We start from the raw sequence: 24,517 nt of genomic DNA, 5'->3' as shown, positions 1-24,517 counted from the left end.
CGATAGCAATTCCACAGCCACACATTACAAAGTCAATAAAACCGCATTTTCCAAATGGCGTTTCCAATTTGAGCTCCAGTGTAAATGTCTTTCAGTGATTTACTCCACCTGTCCCACTCTGACTGACTCTTGGCGTCCGTAAATAGAGGAAGAAGGTGACTGTCAGAGCAGACAGGAAGGATGCGTTGGGAGAGAGGGACAGGATGACAGGTTTAGAGCTTGTTGGCGCTCAGCGGTAGGTAGAGCCGATGTATTTAGGTCCTGACCTCAGCATATACTCCTCACTGAGAAGACAAGTGCTGGAGGGCAGCTTGTGATAAACGGCGCGAGGGAAGGAAATTATTAAAGTAGCTGCTTCTTTCCTTCTCCACACATAGCCTGGTTGTTTCTGGACTTAAGAGTCAAGTTTTTCCACGTCTGCTGCTTTTTGTTTGCATATGCTTCTTTCGATAAGAGTGTACTTAAACCTGGAGTCCTCTGCATCTCAGATTTGAGAGAAATCAAGCAACATTTTTGTTACTATTCTTACATTCTAAGTATTGCAATATACTGTTTTCATTCATGCATATTTTAACAGGATTGTTTCTAATAGGGATGCACCGATCCACTTTTTTCACTTCCAATATCGATACCGATATCTGAAGTTAAATATCGGCCGATACAGAAAATCAGCTGAACTCACTTATAATGTTTCTTAGCGTAGTCAAAAAACAACACACGTTTAATTTGTTGTCATTGCAATTAGGAGCAGAACAGCCGATGTAAAATAAATAGTAAAGAAGCTGAAACTAACAAAACAATAGGTTGACTATGTCTGGTTCAAAAAATATAATGAGGAATTTCAAATATAATATAAAATAAATAATAAAGAGCACAAAGCACCGAACTAGACTGAATAGATCTGGCCTTATGGATTGAGAACACTGTCACCGATATCTGATCCAGAATTGATAAGAATTAAATTTATTCTTTGATTAAGCTTACTTGTACTTGTAATAATACTTACACTTATATTTGTGGGAACACTTACAAGAAAAACAAGTAACTGTAACTTTAGTAGTAAATAATTAGAATCATGTATTATTCTTGGTTTCTTTTCAGAAAAACATCTGTAATAACTCACATTAAGATCATAATAAGAGTAACTAATAAGTTATGGTTATAAAATCATAAATGAATGATAGATCAGAGAAGCTGAAGAAAATAAATGTGATATAAGTTATGGTTATAAAATTATAAATGAATGCTAAATCAGAGAAGCTAAAGAAAATAAATGTGATATAAATGTGATTTTGACATTAAACTTGAAATGGTGTAAAAAGGTGTAACTGCAATTAAACATCACTGATATGTTGGAGGTAGAGAGTAGGTGAAAGGTTGTGCAGGCAAGGGTTGAGCAACCCTGAGACATTAGCACAGACATCAGGACATAATGTCTGTAAGACAGTGATGGATATGAGATCATCTGTCTAAGCAGTCAGCCAATTAAACAAGCACAGCAACAGTGCTAGCCAATGAAAATGCACCAAAAGGTGGATAAACCCTATAAAAGGTCGGTGCAAAAGAGGAACCGTTCGTTGGATCCTCCGGACAGCTTCGAGCCAAGAGATGGACAAAGAACTCTGCAGCTGAAGAAGAGCCGGGGCCACTGTCCCGCTCATGGAGACCAACCCATCAGGCCCACAACCAGTGGCTTCGAATCGCACTTCTCTCATCGGCTGGGTTCAGACCCCAAAGACAAAGATGAAGACAAAGGCAAAGACAAAGAAGAAGAACTGGTGCCTTCCTTCCTGCCAGCACCAAGTCCTGTGTGACCTTGGCATCCATGCGGAGAAGAAGCTCATCAGACCTACAGAGATCCCTGCCTTCGCCGATCAACATCTTCCTCCTGCTGCAACACCTTCTTCATCATCAAGCCAGGTCTGGGGTTCGAAACGCCAAACTCCGTCCGTCTCTCTCAAAGGTTCCCTTTTTTAGTTCTCAGTGTCAGCAGTAGGGAAAGATACACTAGATGATTGATTTTACTTATTTGATTATTTCTGCTACTGAATTAAGCTGTACTGACCCTTGCAAAAATGCCTTACTAATAAAATATTTAGCATAAAGAAAATCTAAAAGATGTTGTGGACATTCAGTTAATGAGTCACCTTAAAGTTCTTTGATGGTTGTAAAATAGCTGTGATGTTTGATTCTGGAGAGGAAGAGGTGGAAAATGTTTTTAGGTTGCTGGTAGCCCAAATGTAAAACATCATCCTTGGGACTCGTCCGAGTCACTAAAACCTACCTGGTTCAATAACAAATGCAAGTTGTAAAATAGAGAACGAGCGACCGTTAACAGGTGTGCTCTGTGAAACTAGTTGGCTGTAGGCTGCTCAGTCTGGCTAATTCACAGGGGGAAGAAGGGTGGGACACCTGGATGTAGGCCGTCAGATAACCAGGCGAATCATTTCTCGAAACCAGCTTAAACAGAGTTTACTTCAGTTCTGGACAGGGTAAATCCCAGCAGATTTAGGAAACTCAATTAACCCGTTAGAAGGAGAGCTGGTAGCACATCTCCCCTCTCAGAAGAGGAAGTACGAGAGTGAGAGAGTAGAGACAGAAAGGAGGGGGGGGGGGTGGCGCAACAACATCTTCTAACTTCACTAATAAGATTGGAAAGAAAAAGACTTTTCTTGAAAGAGAAATACAAACATCCTACAAATGTGATTCTACAATCTAAGACATCCAGTGTGTTTTATTCCCCTGGGATTCACATAAATAGATAAAATGATCCTGACTCACTAAACACTGCACTGTCATTTTAATGTTGCACCAACCGTACATGCCAAGACTACAGATTCACTTTCTGCTCTCTAAAACTCAGCACTCATCATCTACAATTTGTTGTTTTTTTTGTTTTTTTTATTATTTTTATTAAAATGTGGACATGCAACAGCAGTCTTTCACTACTCTGACACTAATAGCATGCAGCATTATATCTATCTGGCTGATTTGCTTGTAAATCACTTGGATTATCTTGGAAATATGAGTAATTTAGTCTCTTGGTACTGTCTTGGTACAAGTAATTATTTAAGCTGTTTGTGCCAGCCAGGAGTGTCCAGCCTTTAAGAGCTGCATGTTTTAATGTGTAAGGGTTCAGCTGAAGCCTGATAATGAAACGTATCTTTGATTGAGGCAAACATTTGGGACACTGATAGCTTTGTGACAGACAAGTCAAAAATAGTGCATCATTGTGAAGTAGAGAGGAATCTGACATGGTTTTTAGTTTTCTTACAAATAAAAATCTGGAAAAAATCTTTCTCTATTTGCAAAATACTATATGGAATTTGTGGAGAGTTATCCTTTCTCTGTAAGGTTCTTGATATATGAGGTTGAAGACGAGTCAGTGAGTTGAACTCATGAATTCCATTTATTAACAGTAAAATACATCTGATCCATTTGTTCATGTTATCCTTATGTTCTAACAGAGCAAAATGGCATCAAACAACAGTTTGTAATTCCCTTTGTTAGCCTCTATCTAAGTTACCCTCTAAAGATGGGGTTCCCTAGTGTGTCATTTCCTTTAGCGTTAGTTTTGCCCACATGTTCTATGTTTGTGCATGTATACATGAGCATGCTAAAAGAGATAGAGGAAAACACATAATTATTTATTCTCAACAAGTAAAGAAAGGATTGTACCAGCAGGTACACAGAAGCTAGTCAGCAGTACGGCACTGAAATTACCCAATTTTCTTTGGAGTCTTGAGTAAACTTTACAGATTAAAGTAGCTTTCTTGAAACAAAAGCTACACTGAAATGAAAGTTACGACTTACTGTATATCATTATTGAATGTGTTACATTTCACACGGAAAAACAAGGATCATATCATCACCTTACTAAAATTTTATCCATTCTCTAATATTTGGCCGTGACACATGTAATGCACCAGTTCCACACTAAGAAGCTCACTAAGTTTTCCTAGCCTAGCCAAACAACATTAACATTAACAAGGCTGTTAATGTTAATTTAATTTTTGGAGGCGTGGCCAACAAGGACTGAACTCCGTTCACTTCCTGCGCTGCCATCGCTAAAACAACAGGTAGACTACAATTCTAAAACAGCTCAGCTATTCATCGTCATCGTTCAGAATTTCTGCTTTAGCTTGCTGATTGGCTCTGTTAAAAATTTACCAGAACTGCATAGGAAGGCAATGGCCAGGATAAATATGCATATAAAGACATATAAAGAAGCATTTCCTTCACCTCTGATTGTCCTTCCATCCCTGTTTTTTCAGCCTGTTGGGACATTATATGAGAAGACAATTCACTCTGACTATATCTGAAACAACGGCGACCATTTATCAGTCTGCACCTGTACAGAAACATGGCAGCAGGTCGCGTGTTGTACTCATTGCTTGACAATGTGGACTCAGACCTTTTGTATCCTCCATCATTCTTAGCTCTTCCTCCATCTCTCGCCTGTCACCTAATAAAACTGAACCCGTCAGAAAGCCTTTTCAGAACCGGCACAAACAAGCTGCAGGGTCAGCTGGCAGTCAAGGACTCTTCCTCTGTCTTTCTGCACAAGTGCTGTCTGTTGCTTTCGTCCTTCACTTTTTTTTGTTTCAAAGCACTCCAGTGTCGCGCCAGGATTGGTGTACGTGGATGTGTGTTTTTGTGGGGGAGTTGGACACACGTTAAAGGGAAAAAAATGATTGCGGGTAGCTTTCAGCATATTGGTGCAAAGCTGCACTTTCTCTTAAGTGTCCTTCAAGAGCTGAAACCCATCTCTGGAATTCATCATCAGACTTGGGGATGCGTATGTGCGTGGGTAGGCGGGGGTGTGCGTGTGTGTGAGAGAGAGAGTGAGAAGTGATGCAGGCAGCTTTGTGGCAGAGGATTCAAACTCTTTGTATTCTGTTAGTAAAGTCTATCCTTGCATGGGTGCGCGTTGAGAGTGGTGTGTATGCATGCTTTAAGAAGATAGAAAACAGGATACAGTGTTCCCTCTGTAACACTCAGCCTGATGACTTTGGGAGAAGTGTTTGGCCATGAACACTTGAATGTTGCTTATCTTCTATTAGACACTTACAGCCAATGTTGCCATCAAAGTGGAAGGGCACTCTCGCAAACAGTCACAGACTCAGAAAGAAAAAGAGACACCACACGCTTCTCCCGGGGAGACTCTTGGCAGGAATCATCTGTTGGCACCCTCATAGAGGGTGGAAAGAGGAGGAGGAGGTGGAAAGAGATGGGTAAAGAGGGGAATGTGATGCATTCATGGTCCACGATCAGTCACTTCCAGCCTCAAGAGCGCTTCAGCTTCCAGTAGGCTGCTGTATTATTTTGTGAAGTTCCATTGTTCCCCTGAAAGTAGGCATGGATCTGGAGTGAAAAATAAGATACAGTTTAATGTGGTACATCCTGGACCGGTCGCCATGTTGTAACCAAGAGACCAACCACCATGCACTCACCAACTCACTCTTAACAGGGATTAGTTAACCAATTAAGACCAATTAACCCATCATGCATGTTTTTGGAGACTGGGAGGAAGTATCTAAAGAAACACTAGGCTTGTTGAGGGAGAACATTTAAACTCCATGCTGAAAGCTGTCAGGTTGGGATTCTAACGCAAGAAGTTCCTGGGTACCAGTCCATTTTTCACTCCCATAATGGTTGTATTTTTAATGTTTATTATTTGATTTTTAATCCAATAATATAATGAGATTTAGAGAGAAGTCTGAAACATTATGCTAAAATTCAATCAACGTCTGATAAAACACAACACAGGAAGTTGTTTTTAAAGCCAGTGGTGAAGACTAACCCTGCAGTTCCCCTCCAAAACAGTTGGTGACAACAGTGAAATATGCTTAGACAGTGTATATTTATAAATATAGTCGTAGATTTATTCACTTCAAGAAAACATTTTTGTTTTTTGTGAATTATTTGAAATGTAAGGGTATTCATATTTCAAATAAATGGCTCTGGCACCAATCAGTTGTTGGTCTCCCCTAAGTTAGAAACAGTCCCAGTTTGGCCGGCCCAATGGAAATCCTCTTGCTCTGCCACTTTATGTTACCTGAACGAAAACATAAAGCAAACACCAAAAAATGTAGCTATAGTTATTAAAAAAGGTTCTTGGCCAAGATTTTTTTTGTTTTGCTCCTTGTAAAATAAATGTGGGCAGCCATACAAGCTAATGTTAGCTACTTAATTAGCCAGATTAGTTGTCTTGCTAACGACTTGCAATAGGTTTGCGATAAACTTTAATATTGACAATTACACAGTAAGCTAACAGCTACAATATCCTCCGTAATGTACATAATAGCTTTTAACATGCTAATTTGCTGTTTCTCTGCCTTTTTGGTGAAAACATACCAGTTTAGCTGTGGGGTCCATAACTTAGTCTGTAGCCTGTAGCCTAGCAACAGAGCTGGATAAATTCTGATTGGATGAAAATTGGATTACTGGAAATTCTCCTCTCTACCCAGCATTTTGTTTTAGTGCCTTTATTTATTTTGAAAATAATCAAATAAAAATGTAAGACATACATACAAAGCTTTTGTGTTCATTATTATTAATCAATTTCAAATAATTTGACCATTTGCCCCTGCTTTACAGCCCTGCTACATGAAATAGATGTTAAGTCATTCTAACATAGCTACACTCCTCGATGACCTCATGCTATCAAAGATGTAAAGCTCATTGTTCTAAAGGAAGTGGCCTTCATCTCAGTTCTTTGAAATCAAAACTTCACGCAATCAGCAGGCATCACAACTTCAGGCATAAGAGAGAAAATGGCTCTGCAAATTGCTTTAATGTGTTTGTTTCCTGCTAGTCCTTTCATAAGGCACATATCAGAAAAGCATTTACATTTTGATGATTTTCCTCAGAGCTGTTTTAAGTGAAGCTCAGAAAGGTTACATTGTGTATTCAGCTCCTAGTTTGTCAGGCTTTTGGTATGTATGCTGTTTCCTCCCAACCCTTCCCTTCAATTTTATTGATGTCATTGGCCTAGTCAAAGTCAAGACCGCAGCATGATTGAAATGCTTTGATGGGGCCTGGGGGAAACTGCATTGCTCAATATTAAAGCTCAACAAGCTGAAGCAATGCTGCAAAGAAGATTTTGGTTTTTCAGGATTCCATTTGTTTAAGAACAGGAGTGTTTTATTTAATGCTTTTTGCTAAACCACATTGTTGAAAAGTCTTCTATGTCTTTAAACCTTCACAAAACAGAACTGATCATCCCCTCTATGTGACGGTGACTCAAACACAACAAAGCAGCTAACATTTTCCGGTAACACTTTATTTGAAGAGGTATGCATAAAGCAGACATGACATTGTCATAAACATGACATAACAGCTGTTATGAACATGAATGAGTCTTCATGAATGTTTATGACTGTTATCATGAAATGTCATTTGGCAAATAATGACACTTTTAATGCAAAGTTGTTTTAAAGTTGCATTAAAAGTCCACTAAAATTGCCAACTTTGAATTATTTGGTAAATAATTACACTTTCAATGCAAAGCTGGAACTTTTAATGGACTTTGGAAGCAACTTTGCATTCCAAATTTTCCGAATGACACTTCATGACAAAAGTCATAGACATTCATAAAGACTCCTTCATGTTCATGACAGGTCATATTTATGTAATATTTATGATGGTGTCATGTCAGTCGTGCTACTAAATGAAGTGGGTCATATGTCTTTAATGTGTGTCAAAATTACCAGTCAATAAGTGTTATAGGTGAAATTATTGTAACTGTCATAACCAATAGTTGTGTTTCTATTACAAATGTGAACAAAACGTTTTGATATTCTGTTGATGTTGAAAAAGCACAATTTTGCAATAGCAGTGTTTCCATTTTTTAATACAATTAAAATTTTATATAATTAAAATCACACACGAATCAGTTTGTTCACACAGTAGGGCATTAAAATCACACCACCATCCTCCGACCTCTTCCTCTACTTCCTCTTTTTCTCCAGTAGAAACATGCAGCTGTTCATCATGTGACTCGTGTGATGCGAAGAAAACGTTTCCATTGCAGTTTTATTAAATGTACTATTTTCTATACGGCTGAAAAACCATCTCATGCTGGCGCAGAACGTTTTTATCGATAAAAGTGAGTTTTTTCAAAATTGCAGCGTTTTACATCATGATGTTATCCCTCAACAAAAAACATACTTAAAGTGTTGCTCTGACTCTTTAATGCATGTTTGCGAAATCTTTTATTCTCCATGGCAACCATTCATTGAAAAATGCCTGGGTGGACCTAGCTCCACCTTCAAAGACAAAGCTCGTCTGAGCTGCAGTTTCTAAGCTTCAGAGCTTCTGCCTCTCAGAACAGCTCCTCCCCCACTCAGCTCCTTCAGACTGGTCAGCAGCAATTAGCAAACACCTGGTGGAACTGCTGAGCTCATTATAGGAACTGCTGCTCAGAGTAAAGCTGGGAAAAATGTTGAAGGGTTAATAGAGGAGCCATGTTGTGATGACTTCCTGAAGGCGGAGCTTCAGAAAGAGCAGGAGTTTCTAAAGAGACAAAGAACCAATTTCAAGTCATTAAATTAGGAAGTAATTTAATGACTTGTAGTAAAAAAATTAAATCATATTTGATTATATTTTGATGACTGAAAGTGATTTTATTACTTCATTATGCTATAACATGGCACTATCTACCAGGACAATAATGGCATTTGAGCAAACGTATTTTTGTAATTGTAATTTGCTCTATTGTATGTTCAAAGGAAATGAGGCCGTTGTTTTATCAGCTGTTAGAATGATTGTTGCATTCCTGCTTCAATCTTTAGTAATTAGATCTTGTAGCATGTATTTGTGTAAATATGATGGAACTCTAGTATTTTCATGTAAATAATATACTGTTAAAATCTTAGAAACTTATGGATGTGTATTAAGTTTTATTGAACACTGGTGGTTTTAACCCTTTATTTGAACATTTTCTAACAATTAGCTCCACTACAGTGCTTTTAAGTTATTGTGTTAACTGAGTTATTTAAATAAATGCGTTAAATTGCACTGATATTTCTATCCTCAAAAAAAATCTGTCACATCTGGACGTGTGGAAAGGCGCACCGTTTGAAGCTCTGCATTTAATAATGTGCACATAATCCAAAGTCAACATGAAACAAAACAAAGAGTGGAGAAAAAAAAGCCCTTTCTCTGCCTCTGCATACACACACACACATCCGTACATAGCAAAAGCGTGCTCAATAATGTGTGCTGCCTCTGGCCGTTTTCAGACAGGGTTATCCATTACAGTATTTCTGCAGTGACCAGGCCTAATTACAGCGTGGAGGAGAGCCTCTCTGCTGCACAGTGGACCTGTGTGCACTTGTGTCCGACTGGAGCTTATGAATGACTTTACAGCTGGTGGTTGGTTTTATAATTACCAAAATATGAGCCAAATGAGCCAGCATACATAGCTTTAAGTGTTTGTTTTTTTTCTGGATTGCTCACACACACCCACACACGCCCACACAGACACACACACATTAGTACAGACAGAGACTCTTGAGTCCAATCATTCTCCTTCCCTCCTTTAGCCAGCTGCCAGAGATTCGCATATTCTGTCTTTCATGTCCAACTAATAGGCTCTTGGCCGTCTTTGAGGCCCTGCATGGTATTTACAAAAGGCCGCTGCGTTGGACAGCTTGATACCTGTGGGCAGGGTAAAATGGAGCATACAAAGGCACACACTGATGGTGTTAGGCTGGAAAAGCAGCATGGAGGTAAAGCTGGTTCCTAAGTGGGATTTCTAATGGTTTCTTAGATGTCAGGTGACGTTTGCCACCTTGACAGATTTCCAGTGTCCTCTAGTTTTATTTTTAATGAAGCTCTATAACTTTGGAAGAGCAACAGGCCCAGAGCCTCACACATCCTCCACCATACCAAACAGGTGATGTTCTGCAGCCAACCTTTGAGAAATTAGTGTTATTTTGTTACGGATTTATTTCTTGACATGTTTTCTTAATCCTTTAACAATGTTTTTACCAACGCTACACTGAGTAGTGGCTCCTATAATGAGCTCAGAAGTTCCACCAGGTGTTTGCTAATTGCTGCTGGCTAATCTGAAGGAGCTGAGTGGGTGAGGGCTGATCTGTGAGGCAGACGTTTGGAGGCGTAGAAACTGCAGCTCAGAGGAGGAGCTGCATCTCAAAGGCGGAGCTAGGTCCACCCAGGCGTTTTGCCCTGCTGAATGGTTGCCATGGAGATAAAAGGATTTCTCAAACATGCATGAAAGAATCAAAGCAAAACTCCTGGTGTGTTTTTGATGAGTGAATAACATTATAACATAAAGTAAAGCTCAAAGAAAGTAGATTTTATATAAAACTGCCCCTTTAAAGGTTACAGTAAACATGGAGGACTCTGTATTAATTTCTGAGGTGGAAGCCATCAGAATTGTCCAGGTGTGTCACAGTGTCAGAACAATCACTGTCTCATTAGGTTAAAAAGACACGTTTAAAGGGCTCGTTTGAAAATGCCACTGTTCCCGAGTTAAATGTTATCACGCTTGTAATGCTGAGCTTCCGATAAGCCGCCGCGTCTCTCCGTTGTCCTGAGCCGCGCTGTTGTGGAGCTCATTAGCCAGACCCAAACTGTAGTCTCAGGAAGACAAACGCCACAAATGAAATCTGCTCCAAAACGCCGTCGTTGCAAATAGATTACAACAGAGGAGTTGTATTCCCACCGTCAGCTGTGATTAGCGCCGCTGAGACGCCATTCAGTCTGTTTTTAGAGGGAGAGGTTGCTGCGCGACAGCTCGCGTCTCCGAGGAGGCTTGATGTGTCGTGTTCCTATTAGATGTGACACTTTTCCGCGGCTGTTATTCTTTTTTTAATCTGCTGTGTGAAAGTCACGCTCTCGCTTTGTTTATTTTATTTGTCTTCTCCTCGTCTTTTTGGGGTTGGGTGTCACACTTCTCACACCCTCCTCTTTTCTCTTCCTCTTCTCTCTGTTTTTCTTTCTGTACATGTTAATGTGCTGGAAGTGTCACCGATGTGCCAAGACATTTTGGAAGATAAAGCACTGATGCAGCAAAGCAGGCATCTGCCTCTCATGAAAATTCTTCTTTTCTTTTTTTTTTAACTATCTGATTAATGATATTTAATTTAAAATTTTGGACAGGTGCTGGAAAGTAGGCTATAGTAATATTTCACTAATATATCTTTTGGGAATGTGGGGAAAGTTACATTTGTATTATTAATGGATGGTTTGTGCAAACTTAGCAAAATATTCATTTTAAATCAATGCTCTGAAATACTAACATTTCACTCTGTATTATTTATGCTTAGCTTTGCTATCAGGCCGCAGTAATAAACTGTGAAGCTGAAAGACGGTGGGGACCCTCCGTGTTCACAGCCATCGGCCACAAATCCTCTGTCTGTCCACCTACTTCAACACATCACATTGACTTTTCTATAACACACAAAACACTGGGAACGTTTCTCTTTTTTTATCTTCACCAGAACTACTTGACAATCAAATCTCCGACAAGATGTTAGTGTGATTCAGATGTAGGTCGGTTTCTCCACCTTCCAGTTCACACAGACAAAACCGGTTGGTCAGAACAAATATCATGTAGTTGGATCTGGTCCAGGGCAGTGAACAGCGCTGGCAGGAGTCCAGTCCTGCTGCTGGAGGCATTTTCACACTCCTGATATGAGAGCTCCAACTGTGCATGTTGTGTTGGACCCTTTAAAAAACAGGCCAGCTAAACTGAGGAAAGCTACTAAACAGGAGGTACGACTTGGAGGTTGACCGCTGTGGGTCTTCAGTGTCGGATGGAAGGACTCGACATTTTGCTCTCTTTTTGGGTTTGACACAAACTGCTGTGAAGTACAGACTGCAGATGTCTCTTCCTCCTTCAGTGCATTTCTGTGTGGTTGATGATCATGTGACTCATGTGAACCCAAAAAGTGTTTCCATTACAGTTCTGAGAAATACATCTACCTGAATACGGCTGAAGAACCGACTCATCCCAACACTAAAACTTTTTATCAAAGAACCAGGGGCAGAGCTTCAGGGGGAGCTGGCAGGGCAGTGGCCCCCGGCCCAGGCCTAGAGGGGCCCGGATGGGAAACAGAAAAGTATTTCTCCTCTATCACGCTGGAGAAGGCAGGCCCTCACCTGATGAACACTGTGTATATGAGGGTTATGCAGATCGCCCAGTCAGGGTTGACTCATGGTTCCTAAAAACTTTACAAGACTTTAGTGATGAAATTATAGGTTAATATATTTCATTGTGTTGATGTAATAATCAGGGCGTTTAGCCTGACAACAGATTCAGTCTGTTTGGAGATTTTTTTTGTCCGACCTGTTAATACTTTATGACCTCAACAAGGTGTTTTTGTTCTTAGCTTCTAAAAATATTGTAACATAATAAGCAACTGTTTAACTGTAGTTTATTCTTGGACTGTTTTCAAAATCATACAGATTTACAGGGCAAATTAAAAAAAAGGTGCCAGGCCATTTACAGGCTATAACAGTAGAAGAAAATTAAATGTAGATAGGATTTTATTTGGTGAGGGGCTGATATTCACCATAATGATCTCATAATAATCATAATATCTGTTTTCTACAGCTGTAATGAGCTTAATGTTAAAATCCACTCTCTGGTCTTACATTGTGTTGAAGCTTTTTTGTACAGGATACAAAGAACTGGCCTAATCAAAGCTTAAGAGTTTGATGTGAGATTTATCTGTGCGTTTGTTTACATGAATGTTACACTAAATAAATTTCACATATATAATAGAGGTAAGGATGAGCTGCAGGTACATCACTCTGGTATTATCTATTAAATGTTTTATCTTGGCTGTAGTTTTGTTTTATGTTGTTTGGATGTTAAAAATCACTAGAAGATTATTTTTCTTTAAAGTAGATGAACAAGTCATCCTGGTGAATGTAAAAGCAGTTTCAGATTCACAGTGGAAGAATAACTGAACCTCCCAACAAGTCACATAAAAATCACAAACTTCTATGTATTTTATTGGAATTATACATAGTACGTAATTTAACACAAACCCATATGCTATGTGATAGGTTTATTTTAGTTCCTAACCTGCAAAGAATCAACCAGAAACACAAATTACTTTTCTGCAGAATAGGAGAGCTGAAAACAGACACGGAGAACCGCTGTCAAACTGTCTGGGATCAACTCTGCCAGATCTTTGTCTGCACTGCGCTTTTATTAGAAAAAACAAGGAAGGGGGTTGGGCTTTTTCACATAGTCACACAAAGAATTTGACCAATGACCTTTTACTACAGGATGTTCTGGAACCTTCTGTGGACATGCCCTTACAAGGGCATGAGGCTGACCGCAACCAATCAGCCCCACAGAAAGCTGACAACACAGGAATGTGCAAACTTCTTTAGCCTCCAGGCAAACATCCTAAAAATGGTTAATAGTGTATCACAGAAGAAAAGGAGTCAAGTAAACAACACACAAAATAGTAATATGAAAACATAACCTTTCAAATAAACTCACAAGTAAATGAACTTAGATAATTTTTCTAACACTATGGAGTACAGAGTAAAAATTAAAATTGAATAAAAATGTACTTCTTGAGACTCAGCTAGGCCTCAGTCAGACTGGATGCTAGTTCCATTGACAGATTATTACTTATAAAATATTTTATAAGTGACATAATCAGCCAGTGGAACTGGAACTTCTTCATCATTTATTAATTCATTAAGAAGTTCTTGACTTCTTAAAACGGACCATTTATTCATGAAAAGTTACAGTTAGTTATGTCTTATTTCTAAGATATTTACTCTGTAATTTGAACTAAAATTACTTAGTAAGATTTTGTGTTTTTGCATTGCAGACCTTTTTAATATTTGGATGATTGAACATGTCATAGAGAACTTTTTAAAGATGGATTAATAACAACTATGCTTTAAACTTCTGCAGAACTTTTTCCCTGACCATCAGTTTTCTGTAAACACATTTATATCTTTACGATTGATTTGAGCGTCAGAAATCCGTGTGCTGAATCTACCAAGCAATGAATTTTCTTTTAATTGTTAAACCACTTTTATTTCCTTGAAGTCTTTTACATTTTTGGTCTGTCTTCTGGAGACTTTGTTTCCCTGAGAAAAACCAATATTACCACTGGGAGCTAGTTTCACTGAGCTCCTATAAACTCATTAACTAATTTATCCTGGCTAGTCTGAAGGAGCCGAATGGTGGGCGTGGCAGGGGGAGGAGCTGCTGTCTGAGACAGAAGCCTGGAAACTGCAGCTCAGAGGAGGAACTGTGCCTCAAAGGTGGGGCTAGATCCACCCAAACATTTTCCACAGCTCAATGGTTGCCATGGAGATTGAAGGATTTATCAAACACAATGAAAGGATCAAAGCAAAACTCTAGGTGTGTTTTTGATGAGGAAATAACATTTTAACGTAAAGTAAAGCTCCAAACGTTATTTTAACATAACTTTTAAAAGCCACCGAGCAAGTTCAGCAAAACGACGTAAACGTATCTTGATACCTACTTCTCCTAAGAGGAGCTGGTAGATCTCATGCCTCCATCTTGTCCCCTGAATGCTGCTCATGTCTCTGTGTTTGATTACATTCATTCTGTGATGAGGCTAAGCGGCAGTCTGTCCCGTAATCTCTGTCATTCATCAACGTCAGCCTTAATAGAAGCAGAGAAGAGACGGGGAGCAAGGAGCCCCATGGACAAACCTCCTGTGGGTTTATATCTCAGGGTGTGTGTGTGTGTGGATGCGTGCGGGGGTGCGCGTGCATGTGTGTGTGAGCAATAAAAGCTCCTCAGACTGTAGGCTGAGGATAAGTGTGTACAGGAATATATATTTGGTTTTGGGTTAAGATTGTGCGGACAGGTGTGTGGGGATGTGTGTGAGTGTGTGTTTGTGCTTCCTATAAGCTGGTTCGCTCATTTATCCATGCTGTCAGCGGGCCCCATGAGAGCCTCGCTCGCACAACAGCAACCTGCAGGGAAGAGAGGGATGAGGAGGAGAGGAATAGGAGGAGGTGTGATGTGAGCGGAAGAGAATCTCCATTCCCTGCCAGACTCTGAGGCTCGCTTCCAGCTGTCCAGCTGTCTACCTCCACCTTCCACCGCCACCCCTTCTCTCTGTTGCTGCCTTTATGCCTTCAGTGTCGAACACAAAGACTCCCAAGCTTTGGATTCTAACAGTGCAGCCAAATGGGGGGCATTTGACTGCAGCTCTGCGTAAGGTGGGAAAAAGGTGCCTTTGGTCACACTGAGCAGAGCATCTGTCATTTGGTGTGTCAAAAGAAGTTTCTCTTTTCCTCCAGATCGATTCTAAATGTTTACATGAATAGACGCCGGGAATCCATGCAGCTCTAAAGAGCTTCCATACGATCCTCTGAGGCAACTGAACGACAAAAAATAGTGCTTAAGTGAGGAGCTGTGTCAAATGTATTTGGGTTCAAACGATTAATCGATTATTGAAATAACTATCAGCTAGATGTTTATATAGTATCAAAAAAGTCAATTTGCTGAAGAACATAGAGCAGTAATTACAGTATCTATAAATACATTTTGCATTTAAGATAAAAAAACCTTTGTCTGTAAACATTTTCTTCCCAGAAATACTAAAATGACAAAAGTTTTAACTTCACCTGGTTAAAAACTCCTTTCAAGAACCTGATTTAACATTTTAGTTAAAACAAGAAATAAACAGATTAACTCTCGCCTCTGTATTTCTATTATCCTTTGCTACAGATGATCAAGCGTAAAATGTTTTTTTTTAAAGTTATTTCAAAAAAGGAATTGAATAATTTGTTTACATGTATTTTTTATTGCATTTCTAATTTTGTAAAAAAGGTTTAAGTTACATGAAAAATCTGCAGAATGTGCCAATTTCTCTATCTGATTAATCCATTAATCATCAGAATGATCGATAGAATAATTGAATCCTAAAATAATGAACTGGAGCTCTAAAAGCATACATAGCTTTTATGTTTTCTCACAACTAAAACTAACTCTGAAAAGTGTGTAGTGCAATAGTGTCTCTCAAGTGGTCAACATGCAGCTCCGGGAGGAGAAAGGCTGCCATACTCCAAGCATTGCTCCAGTCAATTTAACAATGCTTATTAGTCGACCAAACAACAATAAAAACCCAGAAAATTTGACGTTATGCTGCCAGCACTTAGCAACAATGCATAGGTGGAAGTGAGAGTGCTGCTCACTACAAATAATGATACGGCCGGAACTCAGTGTGCTAAATAATAAAACCTAATTTAACGAAGCTTCGGGGCAGATAAATTTTCCTCAAGGTATTTTAACAATCGAGGCACTTGATTTGAATGGGTTTTGTGCAATATGAATGGTTTTTGAATGGTCTAGTCAACCTCTACATCCACTGAGGAAGCTGTAAAAACGCTTGAAAATCACTATTCTTCCAATCTGATGGAGTTTGATCTTTTTTGAAAAGATGTTTTGGTAAAATTTCAATCTTAGACATATAAAACTATATTGGACAAATCCTGAAAACTTACAGCTCTAATTATATTTATTCAGGTTTTGTCTATTTTCTACCTGTTAACTTTCATGCACCATTTTCTGTTGGTGCATTATTTTATTGGCAGTAAATCCCAATAAAATACAGAAATGTTTGTGGCTGTAGTGTAAAAAAAGAACAAATGTGGTACTTTTGTAAAGTCCTTTATTAATAATACATAAAAATAAAACAGTGCGCAGCATGAGTAGGACTCTTCTTGTTTTGTCTGGTTATATAGCTGGAATATATTTTATTTTATTTTATTCATAAGCAATAATACACAGTTATGTTTTGCTTCAAATGGTCGCCAGTGCGACGAAGCTACAGGTGGTTTCGTCTTCCTCAGTCCAGCAGGTTTGAGCTGCTGTTCGGTCCTGCATACAGAAACACGCCGGCGTTCTGCCAGCCTGGCACCGCTCAGCTGTCTGTTCTAGCTTTTCCTAACCAGACTTTGATGGATGTGCGGGCAGCGGTCTCGACGAAGGCTCTGTAGAACCGGATAAGCAGCTCTGCAGGCTCCTGACATTCTCTGCTGTAACTTTAAGAGGATCGGGTCAGTCAGCTCGGGTCGCCCATGTCAGGACGGGAAAGGTTGGAGGTTCTGGACGCCCAGCATCTATGCTTCTTAAGAAGTACTGACAGTTACAGCGACCTCTGTTGGACTTTTCCTCTAGTGCAAATATGTGAGCAAATGAAACCGAAAACCTACCGGGGTTGAAACGATTAATCAGATTAATTCTAATTAATTGTTTACTGAAATAATCGTCAACTCAGCAACAGTCAAAAAGAGAAAAAAAAATATTTGAAGAAAGAACAGCACTCATTAAGCCAAATATATACATATTTACATTTAAGATAAAGAAAAATACTTATTTGTCTGTAAATATGTTTTACCCAAAACTCCTCAGGTGGCAAAGATTTATCTTCACCTGGTTCAAATTCTACATGAAGAAATAATCTCATATTAGGCAGGAGGTTCTGCCTAATATGAGTCCAGTTATTAATTTGTTTATCCAAAATGAATGGACAGATTGACCATACTCTATCAGTGTGAAGTATGACAGAAAGAGCTGAACTTTCCACAGGTTGATTTTACACGTTTGTGTTTTTTAGTTGCATCCTTTGCTGCAAATGATCAAGTGTTCACTAAAGGAAAGTTGCATGTTAAGTAATAAAATGTTTATTTTCTTATTTAAAATGAACTTGAATTATTTACGTGCATTATTTACTGTATTTTATACATTGCATGAAAAAGGCTTAAGTGGTGTAAAACCGATTATTTCATCGAATTAATCGATTAATCGCCAGAATAATTAATGACTGAGTTGCTGCACTGCACTCTGTTGGAAAACTAAACTTCAGCAACATTAATGTTGCAGAAACATCAAAGCAGTCAGAAAAGCTCAGCGCATAAGCATGGCTGGTGAAGCTGCTCTTCAGGGAACAAAAAAAGGATAAAACTTTAATTTGTCTTTGTAAATGCATTCTATCTTCTCTTTCATTTTCTCCTGGCAGCTTCTCGCTCTGTAATTTGCCCAATTTAAACTCCTGAATTTACTCTTCCTTTGTTCATTATTTAATCTTGTCATATGTTTGCCTGTGTTTGTCTGCTTGTTGAAGATTAGCACATGTTTGCTGAACCAGCTGTCTGGAGGCCAACAGGCAGGAAGTGATTTCCTGTTGTAACTTACAGCGTAGAAAAGATGCCGGAATGTCCAGGCACTGGAACAAACCGAATGCAATCTGTAGTTTAGTACACGTTTTGTACTTTTTGTTAATTAAAATGTTGCATTCTGGTCATGCTGTGGTGGTGCAGGGGTTAAGCACAACCCGAATAAGGAGGCCTGCGACGTGGTTGTCACAGGTTTGATTCCTGACCTGGTGACCTTTCCCCCTTGTCTTGATTCTTCTCTCATATGTTGTTGTTTCACTTTCCTGTCAATTCACTATCAAATAAAGACCACTAGAGCCAATAAAACCTTTTAAATGTATTCCAATTAAAACATGGAAGTGTTTCTGTTTCTCTGTTTCGTCCATACGTGGGGCCCATCAGGGGATTCCTACCTTCACTTTAAACCTGAGGCCAGTTTTATCTGGTGCAGCTGTCAGCTCCTATCGGCCCGCTGTGTCTGCGCTGCGGCGGATACTCCTGGGTCCTTTAGAGAGGCTGGCAAGATTAGATACAGTGAGCTGATATCTGCAGTCTCTTTCCCAGCTTCTCTTTCCCGCTGTGTGACCCAGGAGGATCGGCTGGTGGAGGCGGCAGCTTTTTGAACAGGGAGAAGAGCGATGCCCCATATTGTGCTTCCTGCAGGACCAGCTTTTCATTTTGCCGCCACTCTCTTTGCTGTTTTCCTTTTATTCTTTGAAGCAGCGCTGCATAGCACACTAAAAACCAAAAGAGGACTCTGCTTTGCTTCGCAGTATGAACACATTTTTTTTCTGACCCACAAAAAGGAAAAGGATTGCGTTGCTGCTTAGCATTCTGTTCTGGCTCCTGAAACATGCTGTTCCTCAGTACAGTGGCTTTCTCCAGGCGTCTATAGATTCACCTTGGAGACGACTCTATTGATCGTTTTTGTCTCTGGGGTGAGCTGCGTCTCATCGCAGTGACTGATCACTCCACAACCGGTTTTAATTGTTGTGTTTTTGTCCACTGTAAAAGTGGAAGCAGGAAAATGAAGGCTTCAGGGAGAAGCTGGTGGAAAGATGGAAGGAAGCGAGAAACAAGTCAACATGCAGCAGAGAGGAGAGCAGTGTGCATGTTTAATCAGAACAGGCCAGGCAGCAACAACGTGTCCATGTATTTTAATGACATTTTAATCAAATATTTTAACATTCGTCACCCAGGGAACGAGCAACCTGGCAGACGTCTTTGTTAATTTCCTGCCAATAATGAATTGCACTGAGCCGACAAAAAGCCCATTGCACCAAAAGGATGAATTCTGTCAGTGTGTGTGAACTTGTGGTGGATTGTTTTGACAAGCTGAGCTGAGGATCAACTTCAGCTTCCATCTGCTGGATCACCAGAGCAGATTGTGGTGAGTGGCCCTGAATTACAGTAAAGACAGACAGAAAGGACCACAGTTACAATAAATCATTACCTAATATTTTACTGAAATATTTCAAAAACTAGGAAACATATTACTAAAATGGCTTTTTTTTGTATTTATTTTTTAAAATTGGTATTAAAAAAATAAAAATGAACAAAAGAGCAGATCGAACAAGCTCATAAGCTTTTGTTCGATCTGCTTCTTTTTTTATGACTATAGAAAAGTCGACAAAGTAAACTGTGGTTTTGTACAGTTAGGCCAATCTCAATTAATCAATTAATTGCATAATAAATTAAAACGAGTTCAATTTCCATTTGCATTATTTATCGTTTTCTCTTTTTTTCTCTCTCTACCAAACACTGGATGATAAAAGTTTTCATTCTGTTGATTTGGTCTCAACTACATCTGTTTTTTCTTTTTTGTTTTTTATTTTTTTGGAGAGCAATTTTGTTTATATAGACCTTATGCTTAATTTTATTTGTTCTTTCTGTTGTTTTGTTTATTTATTTTGGATATTTAAAATGTCTTCTAGTTATAGTGTTTAATATTCATTATAATTTAAGGTATATTGTTTTTTGAGAATGTGTTCTTGCATTAATATGCCATTTGTGAAAATGGTCTCAAAACAGCAATATTATCATTTATCACAATAATTCCTGGGATAATTTATCATCCACATTTATCAAAATGTGTTGTTGTGACAGGTCTATTGCCAATGTGGAAGATATTCACTGTGATAGGATATTAATCTGCTCTGGTCTGTAGGTTCGCTGACTGTATGGTAACCACAGCACAGAAAACATGAAACATTCTGGGTGTTTAAATCTGGATTACTATAAGAATCAACTCGGTTCTCTGCCCATGATATTCTGGATATTTTTCTTGACAAAGACAGATATTTTTCCCTAACCAGTGTTTCTGCCTCGGTGCTGCTGTTGGTTCAGAATCTGTTGTAATGTCCTGACAACCTGTCAGGTAAGATGTGCTCAGGTTTGTTTCTACAGACACATGAAGCCACACTCTTCAACAAACTCACATCTTCCTTCTCCTTGCATTGTTTCCATGTATTTTGTCAAGGTGCTAGGCTAACGTTAGCCTGTGTACTTATGGATTTGAAATGACTTGATCATTTGGCTTGTTAGATATTTCAGTGTTTCCTGTGTGTGGAGCTTGCAGATTAAACTTGTTCTGCTTGGTAAACTGGCTGGTTTCCCCCAGAGGATCAGTCACAACCAACCAATCATAATACTGCACCACTTTTTAAGACTACAGCTGGTGTTTCAGTGCTGTCAACAATATCTTCCATTAACACATAATTATTCATATTTTAAATTTCCTGTCAACTTTTAATATTTTGAACACATTTTGGGCTGTTGGTGGGCAGCTGTAGCTCCTCCCACCAGGGAAACCCCAGCAAACTTACATTTTGCATTTCTTTGAACATTATAAAAATGTCAGCTTCACTCTGCTCAGCTTTAGATAGACAGCTGGGAAAATTTGAGCACAGCTCAGGTCGCATGACAACAACACCAACGCTGTGATTTTAATTTAAATACTTGATTGGTTGGAATAAATCAGATTCATTAGATCCTCAAAATAATATCAAATAGTAGGTTTATGGCTCAGGTAGGTCAACATCAACTCAGAGACAAAATAACAACAGCTGTTGGAAGTTAATCATAGATATCGATCATTTAAAGAACCGATCACTATGATTGGGTCAGAACATCCCTCAACGTTCTGAACTAGCTGCATAATAATAATAATAATAATAATAATAATAATAATAATAATAATAATAATAATAATAATAATAATGCTTTTCCCATTTGTTTGCCTTTTTGTTTTTATAATCAGCCAAAATTATCCAATCTTGTTTTTTGTCCTTTGGGATCCACACACCAGTTACTTTTAATGTTATTGATATTAGGGGAAAATAGGAACAAATGTAAGTAAAAAAATAGACCTACAAGGTTTTGCGCTCCTTTTTTTATTTTATTTTGTTTCGGGAACTTGGATGGCTTTACCTGACGACCAGCACTTGTTGCTATGGGAGATGAACACATTGTTCTTTATCCCTCTGAGGAAACACATAAATGTTATAGTTTGAAGAAAAATCTCTGTTGAGGCTCCTCACTTTACAAAACGCTCTGCTCCGCATCAGAAATCGTAGTTTCACATTCCTGCTGGTTAGTTAGAAACTCTGCTGACTCAGTGAGCGGTTCAGGATGTGACAGGAACTACAGCAGGCGGCTCATAAACACGGAGGCATTCACACACGGCTGTTTAAACCTGCATGTCATCCATCTCTGTTTTCTGCCTAGTTAGCTCGGCTTCTGCTACACTGACCACTCACACCCTGCGGGCCGTTTTCATCCTAAAAACCATCAGACACCTCACAACGATGAGTCCTCTTCAAATGGCTGCTGCATGCCGGAGTGCTGCATGTTCTACATGAATGTTGGAGATAAAAGGAGGATTTGGCACTCTAGGCATTTTTCTAATATTACATTCTCAGTGTATTGTACCCCAAAGGGAAGGACCACAGTTTTATGGTGTGACAATGTTGTAGAACAATTCAAACTTAACACAAAAAGATGGAAAATATCACCAAACTGCAGTTATTTAAAAACAGAGAAAAGGCAGTTATTCCTACTGCGGCTCTATCAGGGTAGATTAACTTAGTGTTTTTCATTCCGGGTCTGATTTCCAATTTTTTTTCTCTTCCACTTTTTTTTCTAAAATTAAAAAATAATAAATTACAAGGGACAGAAAATATATTCAAAAATTTCAATCATCCCTCCTGTGAGTTGTACGACTGATGATTTCTACTACCAGACTACGAGAATTTTGGTTTAATTATGAGGTTATTGTCATAATATAGGCAGAATAAAGACACAGTTGTACCAGAACAAATTCTTAAAGTCACAATGAAAAAGTGGTTTCAATGAGAAAAAAGATTTGATAGTTATCTCAATCTGACATGAGGTTCTTTTTCTTTATCGTTTCATAGTCAGCTACTGATAATAATTTGATATGTGGAAAAGTTTTTCCTTATCTGTAAACTTTATACTAAAGTATAACTCACAAGATGCCCAACATTCCTCATTCATTTCCCAAAATCCAGATATTCCAAAAATTAAATCCTCAAAAACCAAACGTGATTAATCGATAAAATCAATTTATCACCCAGTTCTAGGTTAGAGTGCAGTTTTCTAAATATCTCTAATTTTAATGAGTTTGGACAGCAAATATGTCCAAAGTTGTTTCTTCATATTTTAATCCAGGAGGTGAAAACATTGATCACCTGAATGGATAGCAGTTTTATTTCTGCCAGCTCAGTGGCTGAGGGAGGGGAGGGGAAGGTAGGGGAGGGGCAGAACTTCATCATGCTGCTGAATGGGAAAACAATGTTTTTCACAGCGTTATGAAAAGAATCCAACCTGCTAACTAACTTGTTTTTCTTATTCCAAGCAGCAGACATTGTGAATTCCAACTGCCTCTTTCTACTCTGCATTCATTTCTGATTTCTCATTAGCAAGTCTTAAAAAACATTTTCCATGGAGACCAAATGGTCCTGTGGATTGTGCTGGCTCAGGCCGGTTTTATCTTTTGCTCGGCTCAAAGCTTCCGGCAGGTTGTGTGTGGCTGACGGCAGCTGTTTACCGCTGATCTGTTCAAGCTCATTATCAGAGCATGAAGCTTGTTACGAAGCCATCTGAGAGACTCGTTACTCACTAATTATTCTTCTGGAGATGATCCGCAAATTTGGACAGAAATTAAAGGTGTGACACCCACAAGAACAGGAAGCTGATCGGGGCGGAGGGCGCTGTGGGAGCCTTGAGGGGTCTCATTTCAGACCACATCTTCAGATTTAAGATTTCTCTAATGACATTTCAAATGTTTTAGATTCATTTAAGAAAAACTGTTCTTAATCTGTGAAGTCAGGACTCATGATAACTAATTTAGCTGGATGATAAATTGTCCCAGAAGTTATTGTGATAAACGATAATACTGTTGTTTTGAGAGCATTTTAAACTTATATAATGGTCATGGCATAATAATGCAAGATCACCTTCTATTTAACACTGTGAATGTTAAATAGAATGTGAATGTGAAATTTAAATATCCAAAATAAATTAACAAAAGAACAAACAAAATGATTTGTAAAGTCTTTGTAAACCAAATTGTGCTGGTTGAGTCCAAAACACCAAACTGAAGACTTTTATCATCCACTTTATGGAAGAAAAAGAGAAAAGAAAAAAACAATAAATCATGCAAATGGAATTGATTGAACTTATTTAAATTTATTGTGTTATTAATTGATTTATTGATTATTGTAACCTCGTCATCATCTACCAGATCGGTGTTTGTGTAAACTGTGGGGAAATCGTTTTATCTCTCAGTGTCATATCAAAATGCAGACATGCCATAAAACAAAATAAGCCAGTAATAAAATAAAATTTATGAAAAAGGGTGAAACTTTTTTAGGGTGACAAAACAATCTGCCCCAGAGTAGAAATCCAGTAAGTCAAACAAAGGTCAAATCAGGCAAAGCTGAGACAAATGTCAAAGTTCATGAATGTACAACATGAACTAAATAAATAACACATAAAACGTAATTTGAAGAGTTGGAGGACTACATTTCATCTGAAGTGCTGAAATCAGCGCATATTTTTTTTGATGCCTCTTCCTCTGCTGTTTGTAAAAAAGAAATGGATCAAAACATTTTGATTGAGATTTTAGTTGGGAAGGGATTTTTTTTTTCCAGAACATAAAATGAGATCATTTGGATTCAGTTATTAACAGAGTAAATATTCAGCTTTCTACTCTAAATATAAGTTGTTAATAGTTCATAATCCTTAGATTAAATCCCCGGCTGCTCTTCTAACTTCTACTAGGATAAGAAATGCCTCAAGTGGTTTAATCCCAAACTACCGTTTTTCTGTAAGGCCATTGTTATTCCTCTGA

General features: G+C 38.6%; 1 protein-coding gene across 1 annotated transcript in view; it reads left to right on the top strand.

Moving 5' to 3' along the window:
• Window positions 1–24,517, top strand: part of vstm2la (V-set and transmembrane domain containing 2 like a) — a 48,332-nt gene that overhangs the window by 6,937 nt on the left and 16,878 nt on the right. The window lies entirely within an intron of this gene.

Source organism: Xiphophorus couchianus, chromosome 1 (assembly GCF_001444195.1).
Source record: "Xiphophorus couchianus chromosome 1, X_couchianus-1.0, whole genome shotgun sequence".
Lineage (NCBI taxonomy): Eukaryota > Metazoa > Chordata > Actinopteri > Cyprinodontiformes > Poeciliidae > Xiphophorus > Xiphophorus couchianus.
The sequence above is the reverse complement of the archived record's forward strand: the minus strand, read 5'-3'. Positions and strand labels throughout refer to the sequence as shown.